This window comes from Lepisma saccharinum, chromosome 4 (assembly GCF_977018435.1).
Source record: "Lepisma saccharinum chromosome 4, izLepSacc3.1, whole genome shotgun sequence".
In the NCBI taxonomy this organism is placed as follows: Eukaryota; Metazoa; Arthropoda; class Insecta; order Zygentoma; family Lepismatidae; genus Lepisma; species Lepisma saccharinum.
In genome coordinates this window covers 79,004,469-79,031,830 of record NC_139232.1, presented here as the reverse complement: position 1 = coordinate 79,031,830, position 27,362 = coordinate 79,004,469, and the positions used below count along the sequence as shown (strand labels likewise).

General features: G+C 37.1%; 1 protein-coding gene across 2 annotated transcripts in view; it reads right to left on the bottom strand.

Annotated features, from left to right (window-relative positions):
• Window positions 1–2,244: 2,244 nt before the first annotated feature.
• LOC145986618 (extracellular serine/threonine protein kinase four-jointed-like) overlaps window positions 2,245–27,362 on the bottom strand; it is a 273,062-nt gene continuing 247,944 nt past the window's right edge. For both annotated transcript variants that reach the window (XM_083120841.1, XM_083120842.1), the window contains one exon: window positions 2,245–3,011. The gene's annotated coding sequence lies outside the window, so the exon portion shown is untranslated. The remainder of the gene's footprint in view (window positions 3,012–27,362) is intronic.

Here is a 27,362-nt window from a genome sequence, read left to right as displayed (position 1 = left end):
TGTACATTTATTTTATACAGCAATATTTAAATCACAAAGTTAATTTCTCACTTGCAGGTGTCACTTGTAATCAAGGGGTCCCGGGTTCGATACCCGGTGGAGGCACACATAGTGGTTCGGATCCCACTTGAAACTGTACGTCCAGTCCCGATTAGCTTTACTGTGCATAAAGTGGACTTACAACACCAACTCAATCAATCAATCAATCAATCTAAAGAACTACTAAAAAAGTCCACCAGCTCGCAAGCGAAGGAAGGGGAAACTATTTGATTTCAAACAGTGCTGAAATTAGAATAATAGACCTATAGATATTATACTGTATATACACAGGGTGTCCATAAAGATTACTTACAACTTCACACCCGAATAACAAGAATTGCAATTCACATGCAAAAGCACACTGTGGCTCATATGATGCATCAACTCAAAAAGCTTTCGTTTCAGACTTTCCAGCAAGACAGCGCACTACCACATTCACCAAAGATTGTGAGAGATGTCCTGAACACAACTTTTACCGGACGTTGGATTAGTAGAAGTGGTCCAATTGCCTGGCCTCCAAGGTCCCTGATATTACACCCTTGGACTTTTTGTGGGGTTATTTCAAAGATTGAGTGTACCAAACTCCTGTGATCGATCTTGATGCTTTAAATACCAGAATACCCAGCGCTATTGCCCTGTTTACTGGGACATGCTACGGCGAGCATGGACAAAGCTAGAATACCATTTAGATAGAGCGCAACCAAAGGCGCACATGCGAAGTGACCTGAACACCAAACAAATTTTCGAATTGGTGCACCACAATGAACGTATATATTTAGCGTGAAATTGTAAACTACCTTTCTAAACGCAGTTTAATAGCAATTCTGTCACACTCCCTCCCGAATTTTTTTCACAAGCACGTCCATGTTTTTTATACATACAGTGTTACTACCAGTAGCATTAAGAATCACCATTTGCAGTTTTAAAGCTCTGCTATAGACTTTTGGCCGATGGCAACGAAGCTGTTTTCCAAATTTCGTCTCCTCTCCAAACAGCTCTATGATATTCTATATTCTGGAATTAAATCTGTTTAGAATTCCTTCTTCAACATAGCGTGAATATTTGTGTGGATTGCTTTGTTGTTGTCTAGATGTTATCAATAGTTTAATAGACATACGTAGCCACGAAACTATTGAGAATATCTACACAACAGCGAAAGCAAACCACACGAAGATTCACGCTATGTTCAAGAAGAAATTCTACGCAGATTTAATTCCAGAATGTGGAATATCATAGAGCTGTTTCGAGAGGAGACGAAATGTCGAAAACAGTTTCGCTGATGTCGGCCAGAGGTCCAGCAGAGCCTCAATCCCAGAGTACTCACTTCCTTCCCTTTCAGATAATTCACATCTCCCCTGATTTGTTCAGCATTATATGTAATTGAGATGTTGTTGGAGAAATGTTTGTCACCACTCGTCTGTGCACCACTGCTTTGATTCTACCAAAAATCGAAAATAGCACAAGGATTTTTTATAATGCAGAATGCGATAGCTGATGAGTCAGTTTTCGTAATGGTTAGCAACCATCATGCGTAAAGTAAGGTACGTATTCTAGGGAATTGCAATTTTTGTTAGTTTAGCACTGTTCTTACATTTTATATATTTTAGCAGTTGTAATGTAATTTTATAATTGAATGTATAAATAGTACGTTTGCTGCAGGAAAATATATGGCTGTTCTCGCATTGTTCATTGTATAGTGGACAAATTCTTGATTTTAAGCTCTTCAGCACTGTAATGTATTGTTTGATTTAAATTTATTTAGGTACCTTATAAGCGAACTTTGAACCTTGTGAAAATTTCAAATAACATTAAGAAATCAAATTCCTCAAGCGTTTTTCAAAACTAAGTACATTAGCCAAAAGTTAGTGACTTGAAATATTCTTAAACTTTATTGAGATTTTAAAAATACTAACAATTATTTTCTTAAATTTTTTAAAACTTCAAATTTGGTGTAATATGTGGCAACATTTTGATCACTTTAAACTATGAATATATTTTGTTGCAATATTTTTTTCAGTTTTTAATTTACTTCTTGTCACTTTTCCACTCTTCTACGTTAATGATTTCCGTTGTCTTAAAATGCAACACAACCGTTTTTGCAAGTGATACGCTAACAACTACATACATCTACACTATTAACTTATTGTTAAGCAACACATTACATAAGTTTCTGAATAAAAACATGAATTAATTTCGCCACAAATATTATATAAATACAAATTTTATTCATTTATATACAATATTATATATATATTACATACTTTGGTTATACAATAACCAAACAGCTGTACATGGAAGGTCTAGTCTTCAAAACTGTTTTGATACATGTCATTTATTGCAGTATTCAAATATTCACTGTAAAAATAAGATTCATGGAATATATCAAACGCGCTTTCTTATCTTTCTTTCTTTCTCTTACAAACACACACACAGACACACAGATCTCAAACGCACAAATCTCATTCACAAATCCGTTCATTTATATGCACAAATACCTTTAAAAATCACATATAAAACAGACTTTTTAATGAGAAATATCTTCAGACGTAATATTTCCAATAAGCTAGTTGTTTCTTAGGTAAAAATAACTGCACAATGAAGTAGAATAAATAAGAAAAAATATTTTACAAGACAGCATGTTTTTACATATTTTCTGAAAGGTTCGTCGAAGTATTAATAAGTAATTTTTGATCACGTTTTGTCTTTTCTGAAAATGTTCAACTGACAGACTTACTCCCAAGTCTGTCAAATTGCAAGCATATTAATTACAATGTTTATATCACAACATAAATTAGAAGCAGTAAACAATATATTACTGAATTGTAATAAGAATGTGAAGACTTATTGCAAATATAATCTCAGCTGCTATCATTGAGGATCTTACGTTGGATGTCTCTAGCATCAACTGGACAGGTTGCAAGCGCGCTGAGGTTCGGGAATTCTGTCTTCTCAAAGTTCGAAGAAAGTAAGTCCTGCAAGACAAATAAATAATAATCAATTTGAGAAAACTTATATGTATCACAACTACAGAGCTTGCTTTAATTTATTAAGTACTTACAGAAAGTGGAGCAACAATCACTAGTAAATATTTAAGTATTTGTTTTGCATTAGTTAGTGTGTGTGTCCGCGCATGTATGTGTGTGTGTTGGCCAAATTATTGGACTCATTGTAAAAAATAAGCAAATATCCTTGTTTTGTTCTAACTAAATATATTTGACGATTGTTATAATTTTTTTATGGGATTAAACTGTTTGTCTGTTTCGATATAATCTTGTTTCCCACAATCCTTTGTCTTACTGTGTCCCAAGAATATAGATGCAGCACCATTCTTTGCATATATGCAAAAATGCCTGGAACAATACGTACATTGTTTACCGTGTTATTTATGCTATTTTTCTTTATTATAACAAAGGAAATAATATTAATTCTGGTTGTTGTAAGGGTGTTCATTATTTATATCTTATAGGAGCAACATGTAATTTCATAAACCACGTGGTTTGAAGTTTAGAAAAAAGAGTTAAAAGGGATTGTACACAAACAATGAATAAAATAGGCTCAAAAAGAGCCAAAGGTGGTCATGCGAAGTACTGACAGTACTTGCAGTGTGTATAACAATGCAATGTGTATCACAAAACATTAAATCTGTCAAATGTTTCTACATACAGTGAGTTAATCTGAGTTTCATTTTTAAAACTAATGAGTCCAGTAATATGGTCAATACTGTATGCATGTATTATCTGTATTGTTCTTCTTTCTTGTGTTAGCAAAAACAATGTGTAAAAATTATAGTGGGTGGTTAAGGGTAAAAGAATATGGAAATACAGCCTTAAATTCGCCACATAAAGTCGTCTTAAATAAATAAGGAGGTATTCAAATGCTTAAACCTTTCAAGCAATAATTGCAAGAACTACGAAAATATCACATTAGTATCCAAATGACAAATTTCATACATTTAAGAATGACACGTGATATGCAATGATAAAGAAGCTGACCATACATAACTCCTTAAGATGTTTGCTAGAGATGTTGCAGTCTTTATTCCCAACTCCGACGCAAATTTAAGAAAATTTCTAACTAAGCACGTAGAAGCGAAATTACCGTCTTCTGTCTGTGCAATATTCTAATTAAAATTCATAATTCTGAAGAAGTTTGGAAGATTTTTTCATCTGTTGGGAAAATTCGGTTGGAATATTGTCCAGATTAAGGATAGCCAAATCCGAATAACATTTTATTTGAATATCCGATAATTTTCTATCCTGATTTCAAATATCGAATGTGTGCATTCTCCGGACAGTTTTATCTTTATTGGTTTTACGGACAATCCACATATACTTTTATTAGTCATATTTTATTTTACTGTATGGATTTTATGCAAATCCTTCATCAAATTTATACTATCCGGATTATCTTGATATCCGAATTATCCGTTGCATTCGAAGCGGATCGGATAATTTGAAATCCAGATATCAGTTATTCGGATCTTGTGGCCATCCATAGTCCAAAGGGGAAAAGGTGAAATAATTAGAAATCTAAAAGAAGTACCTATGGCCTGTAGGTGTAAATTCAAAGTAATTACTATTAACTAAAGAGAAGCACTACAGTCAAACTTAAAAAAACACTAAATGCAATAATAAGCACAAAAAATATGATACACCCTTAAGGCTACATCTATTAACCGATGAGAAATGTCCATTTGGAACAAAGTATGTGTGGTGTGTCCTCATCGTTTTCTTTTCCTTCTTCTTATGATACAAAATTAGCAAAACTCAATAAAACAACTTACGTATCTCTCTTTTAAGGATTCAACACAAAATATTCTATATTGTTTTATAAGCGGTGGTGCTTCTGTCCGTAAGGCATGTGACTGCCTTGGAGGAAACACGAGTTCGGGCATAATTCCCTTCGGAATCGTCATATCGCCATTCAACTCTTTACAATTTGATTGATGCAAGTGACAATTTTACTTGCACTTAAATGTTGGTATATTTACCTGTATTTATTAGTGGCTATAACTAAAGAGTTCACGAGGAGAGAACAAGAACGCACAAAAGATAAAGTTGATGAAATGCGAAACAAATATACAATTATTTGCAGTGACTCAATATCCCGGTTTGGCGAAGTCAACTCCATCTCCCGGTTGAGATTCAAAGTACAGTTGAATAGGTCCGAGGCTTAACCCTTTTGAAGCAAAAAAGTATCTGATAAGTCGTTTCCATCAACGGACAAGAAAACATATTCTCACCTAGTGTACAGGCCATAAATTTATTATTATTATTTTGTATGGTCATGCTATTCATTGCTGAGGTAATTGAAAAAAATATTTTTTTCATATTTTATACTTGCTTTATTTTCTCCTAAAATTACTGACCTTCTTTGAAAAAAAAAATCCTCGACCGTTTGAATTTGGGACAGGTTCTTAAAAAATGGCGACTTTCTGGTACTGTGACACAAATACACAAAATTGACAGCAGAAAATCCCAAAAAAACTTAAGTTCATATAAAACAATTACCACATAGTGCCTCCCCGATGGTGCAGTGGTAGCGTCGTCGCCTTGTGGTTAAAGGGTCCCGGGTTCAATGCCCGATGGAGGCACATAGTGGTTCAGATCCCACTTTAAACTATAGGTCCAGTCCCGATTAGCCTTACTGTGCATAAAGTGGACTTAAAACAACAAATCAACCAACCAACATTTACCACATCATCTGTAATAGTGTCGGCCCCCCTTAGCGGAGTGGTTAGCACATCGCGCTACGACGCCAGGGGTCTCGGGTTCGAATCCCAGTCTGGGCATGGATGTGTGTGTGTCCATTCATCAATTTCATCATGTCATCATTTATCCCCATCGCAAATTAGCCAAAAGTGGCACAAAAGCGAAGTAAAATAAAACAAATCAATCACCTGTAATAAAAAGAAAATATCACTCTCTTGTGAAAGTGATATTACTCAATAGTTTAATATGCTTACGTAGGCACGAAACTATTCCGAATATCTAGACAACAGCGCAAGTAAACTATAGATCGACCACAAGGAAAAAAAACCTTGGGACGAAAAGTTCCCGCGCAGCTTTCCCTTCTTCCCTCCACCTCGGGCCATAAGGAAGCATGGTCCACTCTCCCCCAACCCTACTCGCGGGGGTACGGTGCACAGGAGTCGCGGGTCTGCGCAAGTTGTTTTGCTCGTGGTTCCACTATAACTACGCGAAGATTCATTTGTACATGTATGCTCTAGAAATCTAGGCAGAATATAATTTTTCAAAATTTGGAATATCATAGTGGCTTTTCGTAAGGAGAGGATATCTCGAAAAAGACTTAGCTGGCGTCGGCCAAAGGTCCAACTCCATCCAGCACACACTCCTTGGTTAAACTGGTATAATAGGCACTCTTTTCAATTCGTTTATTAATGTTTGTCCCTCGTTATAAGCATTTTAGGCGCTTATAGGCAATTTTAGGCACAACAGAATTAAGGTACAATGATTGTAATACTTACTAGGGATGGCCACAATATCCGGATAACGGATATGTGGATTCTAAATTATCCGATACCCCTTTCGGATGCAACGGATAATCTGGATATCCGAATACCCGGATAATTCGGATAGTACAGATTTGATGAAGAATTTGTAGAAAATTCGTACCGTGAATTAGGAACAAGACGAATAAAATAATATCTGGATAGCTCATAAAACAGATAAACTATAAAAAAACTTGCCCGGATATTTGAAATCTGGATTATCCAATATCCAGATCAATTTGTTTTTCGGATTTCGCCATCCCTACTACTTGCATAGCACTAAATCCGGCCTATATTAATCGCATTTCTCACGAGACTCTCCGTGCAGGGAAGGCTGTGAAACGAGTTTTGGAAGAAAAAATAACAGGGGTTTTCCTACACGACGTGGGCATCGAAGTTGGGTTTCATAAATCCTCGTTCTTAGCAGAAGACAAGGTGATGCGTATCCAACCACGCCTTGCAGGAGACTAGTTTCTCAGGAAGGGGGGATGCTTCGAGGATGTAATTGAACTGATGCGGATGAAAGGGGGGGAGGCAATCCGGAAACACCCCTGGAGTTGAAGCGAAGCCTCTTCAGAGCAATCAAACATTCTACAAGTCACATGCAGTGCAAATAATGCAGACAAAACGAAGCTTGTGGTGGTGAGTATCCAATAAAATAGAAAATGCCGAAGCAGCTTTTAATGGAATAAGATCGTTTAGTAGCATCAGCGCGGAATGGACTCAGCAACAGTAATTTGATGAAAGGTTTCCAGAACTGTTGCTATATTGAAACAGATATTGAACTTGTTTCTGTTATCTTAGTCGCCTTCTCTGTCAACACACAGCTACCAGTACCTCTGGGCATTTTGGAAGTAGATGGAAAAAGCTTCCTTCTTGTATGTTCAGCAGCACATTTGACGCTGTCATTCGGAATGATGAAATGACATCATATCCCTTCCTATTAGTGTATTTTTCGTTTGGAGAAACAGAGTACAGCAGTGTGTGGTCTGTCGTTATCGTGCAACAAGAACCAAAAACCAGATATCCATAATTCAAGAATTTACTCTTCGCTGTCAAAAAATCTTCCTGTAAAATCAAGTTCACCATAAAAGTAGTGAAGGAATTGTAGCTTTACTGTCATTCGAACAAGTGTTCTCAGGTTACCAGCCAACGTTTCGAGCGCATCATTGCTCTCATCATCAGGGAATCACTGGTAACCCTAGTGATTATGAGTTTTTCAGGCACTTGTACTGCCATGGTGTTTTAGAAGCCTCTTCCTTAAACTTTTCTAAACTTACCGTCGTCAACGATTTTGTTCTCTCAATAAATTTCCATATCAAGTAGGTTGGAATAGCGGATCGTGTAATGGTAATACATTTGTTTTTAAGTCCACTTTACGCACAGAACTCTAATAGGGACTGGACCTACAGTTTGAAGTGGGGTCCGAGCCACTGTGTGCAACCACCGGATATCAAACCAGGGATAGGGATCATTTGACTACAGAGCGACTACGTTATCACTACCCCATAAGGGAGGCCGATTGAAATAGTGGAATATAATGAACTAACTACTGATCCTGACTCGGTACTGGACAATCCCTGAACAATCAGGAGTAATGAACTTTCTTGCTAGCCAAGAAATTAGTGACGGCCAGATGAGGTGAACCAAACTGGCCAAAGGACATTTGAGGTGGACCACGAATTTTGATTTCATGTGATGTTTGTGAGGAAATACCACTCCGCCAGGAAGAGCGTCTGAAATCCATATTATGGAGCCTCTATATCAACACGTCTACCTTATTGTACACTCCTGTTCACATAAAGTGGCACATTTTATAAGGTTGGACAGTTTAAGTATGTGCCACTTTATCTGAACAGAAGTGTACATGATGTAGTTCCTGTGTTAATCGCTTGTATGCTTTGGGGAACTAGTTGGAAAGAAGAAAGAGCGGACTCCTGTCTAGAAAGCTAGAAAACACTGGCGATGGGCGACTCGATGACACCGCCCAAAGAAAAGCCTCGTGGCAGGTCATAGCTCTCAATGGGCTCCTGCACCATGGAATTCAGATTCATTACTAAACAACTTTGAAAAGAAAAAAGTTTTGTGAAATGATTTCAATCTAAGTGCCAACTTTTAACCATATTTCGGGTAGAGGATATTTTGGAGGAATTTAGTTTCAATAGTCCATTTTATATGCCTTGTATATCGCTGTTGAAATTCCCATGTGGAAAATCTCAGAGTAGAGGTCGCAGAAAGTATTCTCTCTCTAAAATAAGTACATTAGCTCACTAAAATATCTAATACATAATTGAATTTTGATACACTATATGGACTTAATTAGTTATTTTATTTACAGAAAATAAAGAAAACGTCAAGTTCTATTCATGTTTTACCCGAATTGCATACACGATTACAAGATTTAATGTACGTTAAAGATATTTTTTCAAACAAAAGTAGCAAATGTCTACTTTCTGGTAGAGAAGGAAAGCATTAGGTTATCTCCCGCCTTCATTCTCACATAACAGGTCACTAGGTGGCTGGGATTGCCTAGTGTTGATTACTTCTGAGATTTATTGATTGATTTAGTTTATTTTATTTCGCTTTTCTGTACCTTTTGGCTAACCGCGAAGATGAGGATGAGTGATGATATGATGAAATTGATGAAGGGACACTCGCAAAGAACACCCATGCCCAAGCTGGGGTTCGAACCCGAGACCCCTGACGTTGCAGCGCGTTGTGCTAACCACTCCTCCACAGAGGCCGGCCCCTGAGAATGAATCCTGATTGAAAAGACTAAGTTAGCTTAAAATTGAACTATCGAAAATTTACGCTAATTTATTTATCTTTAAATCAAGTTTCTACGCTCTTTTCATGCTTCTATTTTTACACGATATGCCGACACACGCAAATGCAATAATGAAATAAACATGCTTCGATTATGAAAACACTGCAACCGAAGAACCGAGTGAGTTACTGATAAAATCATAAATGAATTTTTCATTTACTTTTGATTATTCTATTATGTCTTTAGTATATAATGTTTAATTAAGCAATGGGAAGGGTTCGGATTTGTTGAGCTCTTTTACGGGCATTCGAAGTTGAGATTTTTTAAATACATATTGGAATCTCTTACTTTTCAAATAAAAAGTTCAACTTTGTAATTTGGAGAAAACATGAGTTCCGACTTAGGCTCTGTCCGAAAGGTACAAAATACAGACTTGAAGTATGGTCTTGACGGAAGTGACGTCACCTAGTACAGTTCGAAAGCGCCAAGAACAGAAGGACGCAAGTGCACAGCTCGCAGTGCAGATGGTTGGTGACTAGGTCACGTGGTTTCCGCAATCGTTGTTTATTTGTTTAAAATCACGGAGGTAGAAAGCCAGCGACGCAGGTAGATATACGTTATGGGCCAGCACGTTGTTGGTTATAGTTCTTCTAATGTGTGGAAATGTATGTGTTATGAACATTTGAAAATGCTATGTGATTTCTATGGTGAAAAATAAGTGTTTAAAACGCGAGGAAAACAACGAGTACTCAGTTTTATCTACTGATCGTATTTGGCGCTGCAGTCGAGGTGCAATTCGAAAGACGTGTACTTCCAGTCCACGATTGGAATACCGCACTGTAATACCATACTCGGAGGATGCTCGCTTCAAGTAGAACTTTCGGACACGGTCACAGTTCCTGTATAATATACGCATTACCTCAGCTATTTTTTTCCTGCTTTGGTTATTCTCCTGAATATTAATTTATTAACTGAACTTTATCTCTCTCTTACCACATATCAAAAATAATACTTTTCATGCTAGACTTTTGTAATTTGAAATGAAATATGGTAGTTTTCTAGCGATATGTTAGACGTGACCTTTTGCACTGCATAAACATCTTCAATTGTCAGTCGTGATTCTTTCACTATACGTACGAGAAAGTTGAAAGTAATATATTCACTCTTCTTTCGCCAATACTGCCCGCGACAATTAATAAAACAACATCTCCAAGTTTCTTCTATATATATATATTTAAAAAACCTGACATTAACATCGTTACTACAGTGAGAATCTGAAAAATAAATACAATCGCTCTCTGTTAAATTACTGGGAAATGTCAATTTCATTTACACTACTCTTTCCTTAAGAGAAATGAAGAAATTTCCGTTATGACTGCCGGTGAAATCACGGTGATTTTTTTTAAAAAATAGTATGCTCTTGAATCTCAATAGAAATTTAGTTACAGTAGAGCGTCGATTATCCGAACGTCGGTCAACCGAACGACCGCTTAACCGAACTGTGTACTCGCTCGCACCTGTTATTCTCCCACCCTACCGTCCATCATCCCCCTCACTCCCAAACCAAGTTTCCCACAGTAGTCGCCGCACTGAGCCACCGCTGGCGGAACATTGCTTCTAATGGGGCCTTCATAAGGCGCTGCTGACCGGCCAAGCCGCCAGTCGCTGTGTTTCAACAATCAGCACACTTCTGTCGGTGTATGTATTGTTCATGCAAAATGCGTATGTAATATGTACATATTTTTGTTTAATAAACTGTACCACATACTATATATTCCTACTAAAGTTGCCTTTGTACGTTACTTTGTAATACTTAAAGAGATGCCTGTTTTTATGAATAAATTTACTGTACAGTACTTCTTTTTGGCAAATAAACATGTACAGTTCGATTATCCGAACAAACCAGTTTTCCGAACACCCATGTCCCCCAATTACTTCGGATAATCGACGCTCTACTGTACTAGTTTTGACGACAAATTCTGGGCACTAGTCGCCAAATTATGCCTAAGAGTAGAGTTCTAGTTTCCAAATCTCTTTCTAATTATACAAATGAATAAACGAATAAACCGTGGTAATCGAACCGTCTGACTGTCACACAGGGAGTCTAGGCTCGATTTCTGAGATGGAAAGTTTCCATCGATTGCCCCACATAAGGTCCATTTTAGACAGAAGAATTTCCTTTCACATTTTTGCAAGTATAAATGCTTCCAAAATTCACTGCAGCCAGTACTTTAGACGGAAGCATTTCATGTAACATTTCGGTAAGCTTTTGCGATTATAATATATACGGCACGAAAGGCACATCGAGTTACACCATTTATGGTTAGTGCACGGTGTTTACAATTGAAACATCTAAAATATTCTTCCATGCGTGTATTCAAGCAGCTCCATTGTTTTGTACCTAACACCGTTTTACAGTAAACGTTAGGGAACGAATTTTAAGGTACAGCAGCTTTCCAAAAATATAGCTGTCTTCATATCGATCGTTCGAGATAGATATATTAAAACCTGAAATCAAGTAAAATGAACGCACTTTGTTGCACCTTTTCGTGAGTTTAGCACATTTATTCTCTTTATATCCCCTCTTTGATGCTTCAGCATCGTTTTCCTTCCATTTCTTTCAGGTTTTGTTAAAAAAAAAAATTGGACAGAAAAATAAATGATTTTCACTCTTCTTGAGCAGCTACATAAAATCCTATAGTCTCATTTAATAGAGCAGAACGAGAGCTATAAATTCGTATAATATAATCATTGCAGCCCCAATGGTTCCCAACATAATGCAGCAAAACCCGCGAGAGAAAACACAAACTTCAACGAAACATATTCGGCAGAACCACAGTTCTCTCTGCGGTCCGCGCGCATTATATACAAAAGGCGCAGGAAAAGAGAGCTTTGGATAAAGGCATTTTATCAGAACCTTTTTAAAAACATTGTCGGAACCTTTTTTTCCCTTTACCGACCATAATTTTGCACCTTAAAATCATTTCCCTAGTTATCGTATTTTAAAAATGTGAAGGGATCCATTGTTTACATCTCACGCGGCCGCCATTACATCTGCACTCGTGACCTAGAGGGCGCTTCTGATTGGTTATGCTACGAAAATAAGACAGATCCTATCCTTGAGAAATGCCATGAAATATGCCATAGCATCTGAAATGGCATAAAATATTTAACTTTAAACGGTAGCATTTTGGTCATGGCATAAATGCTCCTCGTCACCGATGTTCCCGTGTTCGAGTCCCTGCCTGGGCAAGGGTGTCCTTCGTCGGTGTACCTTCATCAATTTCATCGTCGAGAATTAGCCAAAAGTGGTAGAAAAGCAAAGTAAAATAAATCATATCAATTCAATTCGTAATTATCTTTATGCATGATAAAATATTCAAAATTACATATTTAAAGAAAAGGTTGCGTCCCGTGTTTGTAAATTAATAGGCAGACTGTCACATTTAAACGGTAGAATATTGTACACATTACGGTAATTTCTAACAGTGTAGCAAGGCGACGTAAAATAGGTCTACAGTACGTATGCGATACTCGAGTGTTCCTGAGATAACTGGCCGAATGCAGTGGCAAAATAGGGGTGAAGGCTGCTAGTGGAACGCAGCCATGTTAAGTATAACCGTGAAAATTGCGCGCAATTGACAACACATAGTAGCTTCAAATATATACTGCAGTAAAATCAGATCACCTCCTTTTCTTTGTTGTTTTACTTACAATAATAAACAAACGAATAGGGATCTGAACCCTACAGCGCAACTTCACACGTGTTTGCTACCTACTTCACCTCTAGCGTTTGAATTCGTCCAATCGAGCTAGGCTCGCCTTCCGTGGTTGAAATGTCCAAATACAATGGCTAGTTCAGTTTGTAGAAAACAATTTTAAGTAATAAATACTATGTTCTCGAAACGCACTAGAAAATCCAATGTAATAAATTAAATAATTCCAAATTGCGGCATCCGTAACAGAAGTGCCAAAAAGGCATTTGCCGTTCACAGGTGTCAGGGTGTAAATAAGTTGATTATTTCATAATGAAAATTGATAAAATCTTGAAGATCAATTCAGTAGGGCTAATGTATGTTGTAATAAATGTATTAAGCCAATTATTTTTTTTTAAAATATTTGTGAAAATGAAGCTGAAATGTGTTACATTAAATAGATTTTATAATAATTTTTAGTTTGCACTGAATGAACATCACACTTTTTTAAGAAGTAAAATATTCATTATTGTTCTTGGAATCACATTAGAAATCCAATGATGTACCTTATCCGAGAAAGACTGATTACCGAATCAAACTGCTAAAGAAATCCTCCCACACGGTTTTACAACCGCAGGTAGTTGCCAGTGGCGTGACAAAATGGGGGGGAGGTTTTGATGGGGCCATAACCCCTCCCCCCGGTCCGGTATTCCTAAGAAAGAGAACGTCAAAGGCAGGAAAAGATGCAAAATGAAAATTGACTACTAAAAAAAAAAGTATACGTAACACCCCTCTTTCGAAAATCCTTGGCGCGCCAGTGGTAGTTGCATGCGCTTGGAGGACATTAAGGCCACTATTTTGGGAGCAGACCATTTTTAATATTAAAATTTTAATGCATTATACTCATTCTCCCAATTGCAAATAGCATTATAAAGTTGGTTTGAGATTTGCGTATATGAAACAATTCAGGCGTTGTTCTATACTTATTAGAGGAACATGGTATTGCAATAACTACAGATGCCTATTCATTCATTCATTGTTTTCTGCCTAATTGGCAGGTTTTTCACTGCAATCTCCAGCTTTCCCTGTTCTCTGCCTTACGCTTCGTAATAGCATACGACCCAGTTAATTTAATATCATCCATAAGCTGATCTCTCTTTCTTCCACGGACTTTTCTTCCTTCAACCATTCCCTCCAAGGCATCTCTTAGCAGGCAGTTCCTTCTTAGACAGTGTCCTAACCAGTTTCTTTTCCTCTTCTTGATGGTCTCCAGTATAGATCTTTTTTCACCAACTCTTTTCAGTACGGCTTCGTTTCTTACCTTGTCCGTCCATTTTACACGCTCCATTTTTCGCCATGTCCACATTTCAAAAGCTTCGAGTCGTTTCTCTTCATTTCTTCTCAACGTCCAGGTTTCTGCACCATATAGTGCTACACTCCACACAAAACATTTCACTAATCTCTTCCTTAGACCTATGTCCATGGGTCCACAAAAAACATTTTCTCTTCTATTGAAAGCTTCTTTTGCTATTGCGATTCTCATTTTCACTTCTTGGTTGCAGCTCATGTCACTGCTTATAGTGCATCCGAGGTACTTGAAGCTATCCACTTGCTGGATTCTTTCACTGTTTGCTCTCACATTAATATTGCTTGGTTTCCGTCCTATAACCATTGCCTTTGTCTTCTTTACATTAATCTTCATTCCATACTGCTCACAGCTGCTGTTTAACTCTTCTAACATACTATGTATGGTTATTTCATCCTCAGCGAATAATGCCATGTCATCAGCAAATCTTATGCAGTTTATTCTTCTTCCTCCTAATTTGACACCTCCTGTGCCCTGGAAACAAGTTTTCACTATATCTTCTAAATAAATATTAAACAAAGTAGGCGATAGGCAGCATCCTTGTCGTACTCCTCTTCCAATTTCACAGCCTTCTGTCATTTCGTCTCCTGTTCTTACTTTAACTCGTTGATTCATGTATAAGTTGCTTAGAAGTCTTCTCTCTTTCCAATCTACACCAATTTTCTTCAGAATTTCTAAAAGTTTAACCCAATTCACTCTATCAAAGGCTTTCTCCAGGTCTACAAATACTACAAACACCTCCTTTCCTTTCTCCAAATATCTTTCCCCAATGGTCCTCAGTAAACCAATTGCATCCCTTGTACCTCTTCCTTTCCTGAAACCAAACTGTTCTTCCTCTAACTCGCCACTGACCTTCGAGTATAGGCGTCTGTTCAGAATTCTTAGAAGAATTTTTGCCGAGTGAGATATCAAACTGATTGTCCTGTACTCAGAACATTTTCTGGCATTGCTTTTCTTCTGCAGAGGTACCAAAACAGTCTCCGTGAAATCTTGTGGCCAATCCCCTTTCTCATAGATTTCATTGCATAAGTGCAGTATTTCTCTTTTTCCATCTCCCAGGCATTTGATAAGTTCAACAGGAATTTCATCAGTGTCCGTTGCTTTCCCATTCCTCATTTCTTTGAGTGCTTGCTCAAATTCTTCATTCAGGATATAGTATCCTTTCTCATCGTCAGGCACGTCGTCTTCATTTTCTACATTCAGACTGTCTGGGCGATTCTCTTTCTGGTAGAGCTCTTCAACGTACTTTCCCCACACATTCGATATTCCTTTTTTGTCTGTGATTTCACATCCTTCCTCGTCTTCTATCATCCACATTGTTTTCCATTTCTTCTTTTGGAAGCCCAAGCAGTTTACTTCACGATACATCAAGTCATACCTTCCTCTTTTTTCCAGTTCTTCAATTTCTTCACATTTTTGTTTCATCCATTGTTCTTTTGCCCTGTCAGTTTCTCTTCTTAGCTGGTTATTCAGTATCTTGTAATTATGTCTTCCCTCTTCTGTATTTACATTCTTCCATTTTCTCCGTTCCTCCATTTTTTCCAGCATACTTTCAGTAATCCATGGTTTCTTTGCACTTTTCCTTTCCCTGTAGCCTATTGTTTCATCCACTGCCTTCTGTAAGCAGCTTTTTATTCCATCCCACATCTCACCCTTATTGTTACAACTAGCTTTAAACTTATTATAGTTTCCTTGGAAATGTTCTGCAAATTTTTGTCTTTCGTCTTCTTCCCTTAGCTTCTCTAAGTGGGGTTTCTTGCTCACCTGGTTTTGGGTTATCTTCTTCAATGTAAGATTGATTTCTCCTATTAGCAAGATGTGGTCTGAATTAATGTCAGCTCCTGGCAATGTCTTCGCATTTTTCAAACAATTTCGAAATCTTTCTTGTACCAGTATGTAATCTATCTGGTATCTTTTACAATCTCTTGGACATATCCAGGTGTACCTCCTTCTCTTATGTTGTTGGAACAGTGTGTTTCCAACAATTAGGGAGTTTCTTTTACAGAAATTTACCAGGCTTTCCCCTCTCTCATTTCTCTCGCCTAATCCATATCTTCCTACTGTACTTCCATCCTGCATTTCTCCTACTACAGCATTCCAATCACCCATTACGATAATGCACGAACCCTTTCTCTCTTTTTCCATCAATTCCTCTATCTTCTCATAGTTTTCCTCCACTTCTTCTTCTGACAACCCACTATGTGGCATATACACTTGAATTAACACTAAGTCTTTCTTCTTTCCTTGAAGTTTCACCATTATAATCCTGTCATCCACATAACGGACTGCTATAACTTTATGTTTCACACGTGGTCCTAGCACTATTCCCACACCACGGTTTCCTTGTTGATCACCTCCAGAATAAAACATCTTGAACTCATCACTCACTATTTCACCATTTTGTTCCCACCTCACTTCTGATATTCCCATAACATCTACTTTGTTTCTTCTCATTTCTGCCTTTAAGTTTTCTAGCTTTCCCGACTGTAACAGGGTTCTGACATTCCACGTTCCAATCCTTAATCTTACCTTCTGTTTGCTTCTCTTTTTCCCATCAGTGTCCTTTGTCATAACGTGTCCTTCCCAGACATCCCCCTCCCGGACATCCGAATGGGGGCTAGTTTACGTCCGGAATATTTTGCCTTGGAATGACTCATCATGATTGCAGTTTTTCTAGGGAAAAGATATATGCGGTAGCTTCCCGTTGCTTTCCGCACACCACTCTCTCTTTCACATCTTGAAAGATCCCATTGTTTTTGTTTTTTCGGTTTCAATTGCGTTTCCCTAAAGTTTGTCGAAGGCAAAGTAAGATAAAAGTTCATAATACGAGTAAAGCTTATCTTCTTGTTCTAAATATATTTCAAGAATTTTGATTAAATCACATCTATTCCCTGTACATGTTTTTTTGTCCAACGGCTGACATATTACAGATGCATGCCCGCATCATATTACAAAATGAACATTTTGTACGCTTGATTTCTGTCATGGTGCATTTGTTCTTTAAAACATAGCATAGTATCACACAAAAACGTATCAAATAACATGGTCTCCCCGATGATGCAGTGGTAACATCGTCGCTTGGTAACCAAGGGCATCGGATTCGATACCTCGTGCAAGGTTTTAGATAAGGGGGTCTTCCCCATATATATTGAAGGATGCAACATGGCCTAAAGTGCCGACGCAACCAACAATTCTAAATCAATCAATCGCTACCTCGTGGAGGCACACAGTGGTTCAGTTCTCCCTTAAGACTGTATGTCCAGTGCCAATCAGCCTACCTGTACATAAAGTGGACTTAAAAACTCACACAACAAGCATTATCAAATTAGAGATGCTATAGAAGAGGAAAGAAACACTCCTCGACTTCATGCGTCGAACCAAATTAAAGTTCTGGGCACTTCAGACACACCAACCCAATCCCACCATTAGTGAAATTGGATTATGAAATCCAGGGCGATACATAAGCTGCCAAGGATGGACAACTAATAAAAGAGCATCTAAAACTATCTATCTGCTACATCTTATCGTGCCATGAGGGTAAAACTAAGGAAATCCAAACCGCGACAGTTGCGGAGAGGATTAAAATAACAAAGAAAATCCTGCCATGTCAACAGTACAATAAAAATATTGAGTCAGAGCTCAACAAGAACTGACACTCAAATACAAACGCAAGCCGCCAAGATATTGACTTGACGTGATTATCAAATAGCAACTAACTTCGGTAAAATATTCTTGATTAGATACTTTCGATAGTTTATTGGTTCTAGTCAACAATTGTGTATTTCTTTGACAGCTCAAAAAATACAACAGCTACATTCATCAAAATTGGTGAATTGAAGGAAGTAGACTTTCAAGTTTCCATAGAATGTAATATTTAATATCTTAATCAATCTGTCCGTCTGTCTGTCAATGAGCTGATAATAACGATCGTTATTGCAGTGACCTATCTCTAACAAATACATAGGAATATTATATTTTGCGAAGTGAAATGTCGCTAAAGTAAATCCTAAGATATTATCTCCACTTGGTCATTAGTAAAATACGAAGTAAATTTAAAATTTTGTGTAACAAAACCTGATTCAAAAGCTAAGTCAAAAGCAATATGCTTCGTCCTGTATCAATTCGGGTAAACTATTGTACGTTCTGCGTTTATGAAAATAACTTATTGTACTTTTAAAATATAATTTACTCATTATTCTATTAAAACAACCCATTTCCAAGCTCTTATGTCGTTGAAGTTTTTATGTTTGTTCATTATTCGCAAATCTGAAGTACAATCAGATGTAATAATTTGTTTTTTTAATAGAAGCAACTAACAACAGCTTCGCGGAAAAAGTGAGTACTAAGTTTATCTGTTGTTGAAAGGAAGGTACTGAATGAACCTCATGATGCCGGATTGGCAACTCAAATTCGTTGTTTCGGGAGGATTCTGGAATTTTCTTGCATGTACTAGGCTCGATGACCTCACAAACTTCTAAGAATAAATGACAGTTAAAATGTTTTTTCAATTAAGACGTTGAAAGGGTAATGATATAATTAAAATTATAATATTCTTATTCTGCAGAATCGGTACCCATCGAGCGTGTCGTGGTTACCTGGAAAACGCAGTTCAAACTTATTTATTCTGGAATTATTATTATTCTGGAATTTTCTTGCATGTACTAGGCTCGATGACCTCACAAACTTCTAAGAATAAATGACAGTTAAAGTGTTTATTTCAATTAAGACGTTGAAAGGGTAATGATATAATTAAAATTATAATATTCTTATTCTGCAGAATCGGTACCCATCGAGCGTGTCGTGGTTACCTGGAAAACGCAGTTCAAACTTATTTATTTTACAAGAAGTAGCACTGTACCTTCGGAAATATTTGACCAATGTTTGTTTTTATTGTCATTAATACAATGGAATAATTTAAATTAACTTCTATTCTATTAGATTATAACATTTAAAATGTTCCTCGTACGCCTCTTATAGGTCAGAATCTCTTGTACGTATGTGTAATAAATCTAGCCTCCCTCTCTCTCTCTCTCTCTCTCAGCTTCTGGAGAAGCGTATCGCACATTTGTTGTGGTAATTGACTACCACCCTTTAGTTCTAAAAACGAATCAATCGAAAGATGTCAGCACTAATAATATTATCCTAAATAATCCTTTGCGCAACAGCCCTGAAGGGCCTTGGCTTACCTACCGACTGCCGGTCTCCCTCCCACGCTTTCCTTCGTCACCTCTAAGCGTGGAGATCTTCAACCAGGATTGGAATAGTCGGGGGGTCAGCCCGACGTATCCCTAATCTTTAAAATTAGTTTGATCTCTTTCTTTAATATATGTCTAGTTTCTCAAACAGATTTGAGATAAAAGTATATTTAATAAAATTAAATTTAAGGGTAATCAAAAAAAAGCTCAATAATTAGCTAAACCAGCTCATTTCTAGGGCTACTAACAAATGCAATCAGTTGCAGCTGAAATATTTCAATAATGTCCAGTGGCAACAGAAGTTGAAGAATTAGTCACTTTAAGATTAAGCTGAATTCCAATGTCAATATCTTGACAGAGTTACCTTGTCAATGTCAAAGAAACATCTGGTCATAAACTGTAATCCAATGTGACGAGGTAATTACAGTTTTATTGATATTTTCATCCACGTTTGTATAGTATGGATAAAACATGGAGATTCAGTACTACAATATTACTATGCATTTATATCGCCATTATTATTATTTGCAAGTGGCTTGAATTAAAATTATACAGTGACGGCGACAGAGGGGAGAAGCGGTGGCAGCATCCCACATCAGTAAACAAGAAAAACTAAATAAATACTTCCTTTTTTAGCCCAAACATGAATTTTTGTATGGTATTAGTTGTATACTAATGTCACTTATCTCCAGACCCCGAGTAATTTTTTCTGGCTCCGTCATTGCAGTTCAAACATATATTAGAAAAAAAAATTAAAATGTCCAATTAACCTTCCAAGAATATGGTTTCTTTTTAGCAAAAGTTGAAAAAAGTACCTTAGGTATCAGTCTGAAATTGTATACAAATGAAACTAAAAAATACTAGTTTAACATGACAAATTATTTTGATTGGCACTTCCGTTTGTCTGCAATGGAAAAAACAACTGACACATTTTTAATGCTTCCGTATCTCTGGAACTGTTCCAACTATAAATACGATATTTGGTGCGTTGAAAGAACTGTGAATTCTCTACATCATGTGATCTTCCATTTATTGATCGGCCCATCAATTGGTATGTTCTAGTCAACAATTGAAATTAAGAGATACTTATCTATTTCTAAGGAACTCTGTGAACATAAACATTTCATACTAACGTAACATGATACATAGGCTATAAAGCGGCTTGATTCGATTGTCTGTCTGTCTATGGCAATCAAACAATCGAAAATGAACAATGTTTAACCTTAGATATCTCCGAACTAAATAAAGCTACAAACACGTGCACATGTATATTTCTTTATGTAGCCTATACAGATATTTTCTCGTACAAAATTTTCCATTTGTTCGTTCATGCCAACAATGTAACCATCTGTTGAATGGTCGGACGGTACTGCAGATACAAGAACATAATTTCATTAACTGAAAGAACATGAAGCACGGGGGGCTCCAAGCGCGGGCAATAGTGGGCCGTGACCAACCCAAAATCAGTCTGGCCCACCCCCTTCAAAATGTAATAGGCAAATTTCATGATAAAATTAAAATTAAATATGATGGGGAGCCATCTTTGTTTGGATCAGATAACAACAAAGTGAATAATATCGAAATACATTTATGTTTGGAGATGTGGCTCTGCGAATAGTGGGAAATTTATTATCGTAACCAAACTGTATTTCAATGGGATTTTAAAATTGACAACAATCGACTCTATAACACCATTTCGTAACCAGTAACAGTAGACATAGGTTACGTTTTGTGGGTAAAATGCCGATAAGATAAAAAAACATTAGTAATATCGATTCGGCTATTTAGGAAATTGCAAATGCAATAAAGATTAAATTTAGTGTAATTCGGATTCGAAAGCTAATTAATATTATGATAAAGATTAGAAATCTATAACCGGTAAACAATGGTAGGTGCCATAAATTGATTAGTATCCATGGACCATATCGCTGATACGTAATAAATGCAGTATTTTTTAGTTTGAATCTGGCTTTTATGCTTTAAGTTCGCTTTTTATGCACAGATACGCTAGGCTAATTGGAACTGGACCTACAGTTTAAAGCGGGATCCGGATCAATATGTGCCTCCACCGGGTATTACAAGATAATGACGTTACCACTACGCCACCGAGGAGTCCCTAACAGTTCTATAATGTTAGCGATGAGTAGGTTAACAGTCTAACCTTTCCAAATTGACTGCTTTCGACCTCTGCGGCGGTAGGGATCCGTGGTTCGAATCCCGACCTGGGCAAGGGGGTTCTCTGTGAGTGTCCCTTCATCATATCATCAGTCATCATCTTCGTAATTAGCCAGAAGTGGCAGAAAAGCGAAGTAAAATAAATCAATGAATAAACCAAATGATTCCTAACACACTACTATGTTCAGGTTTGTGCCTGCATGGAACTTCCAAGTCACCTTTTCAAAAATACTGTTGTTTTCCAGTTCTGTAGTATTATTGAGATACATAATTAGCACTAAAAAGGACGTACTGGGAATGTTAGGGCCCACTCTTCACCATAGAAAATACGACAATGTGTCTAAGTTTGGAAGGTTTAAGAATTTGTTTGCAGATAGTACTTTGCGACTCTTTGGTGGTCCTGTGCTTTGTCAGACTGACTACTATATATCATAGTTTGGAAAGTTCTCACGCCGTCGAAGGGAAATTTATGACGAGGCAACCAGGTAGTGGAGAAAATCAGTTTCCCAGGCAGGTGCCAGGTGAGGGGGTTGTTTACAGACGGGCCATAAATGCCAACGCTGCTGGAATGTGGAAAGAAGGCTCGCTAACCTTTTTAAACAGCAACCCTGCGAAAGCTCGCTCGACTGTGGTAAGGATAGGGTATGGAGTGTTTTATCATGGCGTCGCAAGTTTTTTGGAAGGGGGATCTATTCTGTTTTGGTTACTTTATGTCGATTTTGTACTTCATGGGCAGTGCCGGATCTCCTACAAAATATTATTAAAAGCCCCTTGTATATAAAATACACGTACATGAAAAAATAAATGTCAAAGCTTTTGCTGTTATTCAGTTTATTGATGTATGTGCAGTAGCGGCGATCAAGAGGGGGGGCATGTAGGGAGTTGCCACACTTTTGCTCCCGCACTATGGACTCTTAATGCTAACCTTGTCTACCAAGAGAAAGCAAACTGTCCTTGCCCCCCCCCTCTCAGATTTTGCACCTATTCGCCGCTACTGATGTACACACACACACACACAAACACACCTCTGGAAAGATTTGATTGTTGTTATTTAGCTTCTCTTTTGTTCCACCTTTGGGTAATCGCGGCAATGATGAGTGATGAAATTGATGAAGAAACATTCACAAAGAACACCTATGCCCAGAACCACATCCCCGCAGAGGTCGGTATATCTCTGGAGAGTTATTGAACTTTTCATGCAAAGGTTGCGCAAAATCGTGTACAGACGAGACTTATAAAACTTACAGATTTCACTTTACAATATTTAGGTGGTCTTCTTTGATCTGCGGTGTGGACAAATTACTACGTTTATTGTGTTGCTTACACATATTTGCGTATGTAAAGGGCATGGCAAGGGCCCCCGAAAAGCTTGCTCATCCCAGGATCTCTTCGCACTGATTCGCGGTTTATAGGTCCGGCACTGTTCATGGGTTAATCGCAATCATGAGATGAATGACGAACTCTTGTGACAAACACAATGAAACCATGTCCTGACCAGGATTCGAACCTGAGATCACTGGCTTCACAGAGAAAACCGTGATTAAATATTTATTACCAGTCCCGCCACGGATGCTCATATATACATCTAACGAAATCTCGTGGACAAGATTGTATGAATTCCATAACCAATAAGGAATAAAAGCAAGATTTTTAAGAAATCACCGCACAGAGGGCAGGTCTGACGCTGTAAATGCCTTTCGTGACAATCACAAACTTATCCAAAAATTAAACTGTTTCTTGAAATACATTAGATGTATCTTTATCTATTTATTGATTTATATATTAGACAAATGATGCCACAGAATACTGTTCCATTGAGGCATACATTGTATACTATGTTGTGCATTATAGAAACTTGACCACGTACATAAGTTACTTTGGAGGCACTAATTCACTACAGAGACGTACTCCTACTGAGCTCTTTGGAATGAATGCAGTCAATCCCTGGATCATTTGCCACTTATAAGTTTTGGTTATTTTCCAAATCGGAGATAATTTACAAAGTTGGTTCGAGAATTCGATAAATGAAACAACCCAGGTTTCGATCTGGTTCTCATTTGTACCCGATATTGCAATGAAGATACTATCTCCGGTGAGTCTATTTTGTTATTTATTCGAGTTTACATACCGTGATCGTCAAGTTTAGACGAAGTAGTTTTGCATATATGCGTGTTTTTCCTGTGTTCACATTTCATACGATTTTAATAGATTTTGACTACTCTGGTGAAGTCACATGGTGTATGCATATTGAGAATTTTGGGGATATGTTAAGTACTTAAAAATGAGCTGCCAATTTTGAATTCTAAAGTTGCATTAACTCAACATGCCAGAAGTTTCGGGGAAGCATCTTGAACCCTAACCTCTCCTTAAATTTGGCCATCTACACCATGACAAGAAGATGTTGAAAATAGAATTACGAAAAGGAAATTAAAACTAGAATAGCAACGGTAACGTAAAATTTCATTATTTCCGGCCTTCAATGATGTATCATCGAGGACATATTTCAAGGACATTCTCGTCTGATTGGCTGTTCTAGTTACTTACTGTGACGTTAACACACACAAACACGCACATTATTCTCCATTCACTACAAGAACGAAGTTAATGAAAATAAACCACGTGACTTCCGAGAAATACTTATCTTCCTATGTGTTAGTTCAGCTCATAATATATAAGGTTCCACAACTTCAGTACAGCACCTGTGTTGAATGATATGACTTTATCACATGCACAATATCCCTACGCGCAAGATAACTGCACACATGCAACTGAAATAACCAATAGAATTTCTCAGAAATTCTCACTGCCTTTGAATATGGAGATCTGAACACATTGGCAATGCATAATTTAAAATTCATTTTTGTGGATAGTAAATTTCTATTTGGATCATGTAATAACGACGTGAATATTAGGAAAATATGCCATTTTTATTTCAACATGTGGCTCACGCAAATCTTTTGACAGGCATCCAGTGTCCATCCACACCAGTAAATTTGGGTAACACTAACACCTGCATACTGAAAAATGCGAAAATATTAGCAGACATGAGCCAACTACAATAATACAGTGCCCAGAGTAGGAATTTATTAAAAGCTGAATTGGAGACACACACGCGGATGACCTCTGAACTTGTCCATTGCATAACCATATTTGTGTTACAACAGCAGGAATTTTCCCTTTTGAATGCGGTGACAGAAATAAGACGTACTTCAATGCAAATGCCACGAGAAAGACAAGTCGCTCCTTTTACCATGAATGGAACACTGGGCTGTTCTGTTCTGTAAAGGCATTAATGAAACTGACACGCAGGAGTTAATGTGTGCACGTGTAGGCCGTACGCATTATGCGAAATACAGCTCACGCACCAGCTTCTGGAGTTCGGAACGAGACGCACCTACGCACACTTGAAAGTGCTTCTTTGTGACAAGAAAATCCTACACTAATTGCCACAAACTTAGCTACAGCATTCAAACTTAACAACACTAATAATGCTCGTGTGCCTAAACACAGGGTCAATGTATGGTAACCTCCTATGTTTGCAAGTAATCTTCTGCTAGAATAAGACATTAGAAGAGCGTGTCCAGATCTAAACGTCGTTGACTTTCTATATTCCTTCAGTGGTGCATACTTCATGGTGATACGTGTTTGAGCCAATGCCAGAATCAAAACTATTGGGAATTTATCAAGAACTGTTGACACAGAAAATACCCCTAAGAAGCTTTGACGGATAAATTTCAAAGGAAACAAGATGGCGTATTCAGTTTTATCGTAACAAACCATTCTCATGCAACCATGTTCTTTTTCCGCCTCTTGGGTTATTTGTGTCAATAACGATAAATGGCGAACTTTCGAAATTAGCGATAGTTCTCTTTTGTTGTTTCAAAATCCAATAACGAACGATGAAAAGTCAGTGAACTTGGAGAAAGGAACCAATTACGTGAGAACTGATTAAAGTTAGCCTACTAAAAATAAGGTTGCCTCCAAGATGGCGGCCTTCTTGGTAGCATTGCCTAGATGGTTTTCCCCCCTCACACACACATCATGTTTCAGAACATTGAATTGGTGTGTGTCAGCTCGTTTCCTTTTATAGGGGTGGTTCCACACTTTTGGCCCACCGTGTATACGTATGTATGTAAATGTAAATAGGCTATATCTTGTAGGATGAAAATTCATGCAGTTAATTTTCTTTAATAATCATATATAATCATTGTCACTCTCCGTTGATACTTTTAATAAATTCAGAAAAGTATTTGTAACGTGCAATATCACTGTTTCTAATTACTTTTGAAGTCTCCATTAGCATGTTTCATAAATTAGCATATACATTTTATGCACAAGCCATTGCCATTGTAAACCCACTATCTTTTCTCCCTAGTATCTTAGAACATAGTTAAAGGATTAATGGAAAGTAAATACATAGAGGTGTTCTGATTACTGTCTCAGGCTAAATATTAATATCTGCACTTTGATGTTTTTGCAGTAAGAAACCTGCTTTGTTTATGTATTTTTTTTTTTTGCAACAGCGAGAAAAACATAAGTTTTGGGCATATTTAAAAATCTGAACACTTACGCTGAAATATAATTTTTCAATTAATGTACTACATTAATTGACGAGTCAGGAGCGTCAGAAGTCTATGTAAGAAAATCCTGAAAACTTCGACCTTTTGTAACTGTAAAACGCCCAGAGAAGAAAAATTGATATGGTTTCTTAAGGAGGTCAAACCTACAATATGCACATTTTCATGAAGATTCATGTCAGGGAGTGACATTTCAATACATTGTTGGGTGAATTAACATAAAATGACTTGATTGTCAAAATTAATGACATATTAGGAAATTCAGTTACATTTCCTAGTTTAACATGAAAACAGCCACCAATCAAGAAATGTTAATATAAATTTTGATAATTCTCGGATGGCCTGGCTACGCCAGTGACGACACTTTTTAAAATAATTTCAATGTAAATGTTGGATTCATGGTCGTTAATTTTTTAATACTGAAAATAGAAATTTTTAAAAGTTTGTTACTGTTTTCTATTTAGAAAATTTTAATATTTTTGAAAAAAAAACATGACAATATTTTTATTTCTTGGTAAATTAGGCTATATGGTTTCTTTTACACTTTGCCCACTGAGTAACTCAAATGAAATGAGTAGTATACATGTAAAAGGCACGTTTTCTATGATATCTGATAATTGAAAATGTTATGCTGAGATTATGACAATAACAACACTACGGGAAGGGAATCCAAAACCGTTTCAAGTAATTTTAGTGCTTTGCTGATTTAAGTTTACAATTGTAGAAAAGTAAGGAGATTCCAGTCCTTACAGCATACCTCTGGCACATCAATAAAAGTTTGAATTGACATCAAATGAGTATGATATTGAGGACAGAGTATCATAACAAGCTAACATAATGAGGGGACGGGCCAGTTGTCCGAAATCTGTGGGTTCGTTACCATGTGAGTTTCAGAGCAGTTTGTCAATACGATGATATTTTCACGACGAAACATCTATTATCTCTAAAATTGTATAATAATTCAGTAAAACTGAAATTAATAATGAAACAGTATTTATTGAATGTGGAAAGCAAAACCAAATTCTCAATTTTGCATG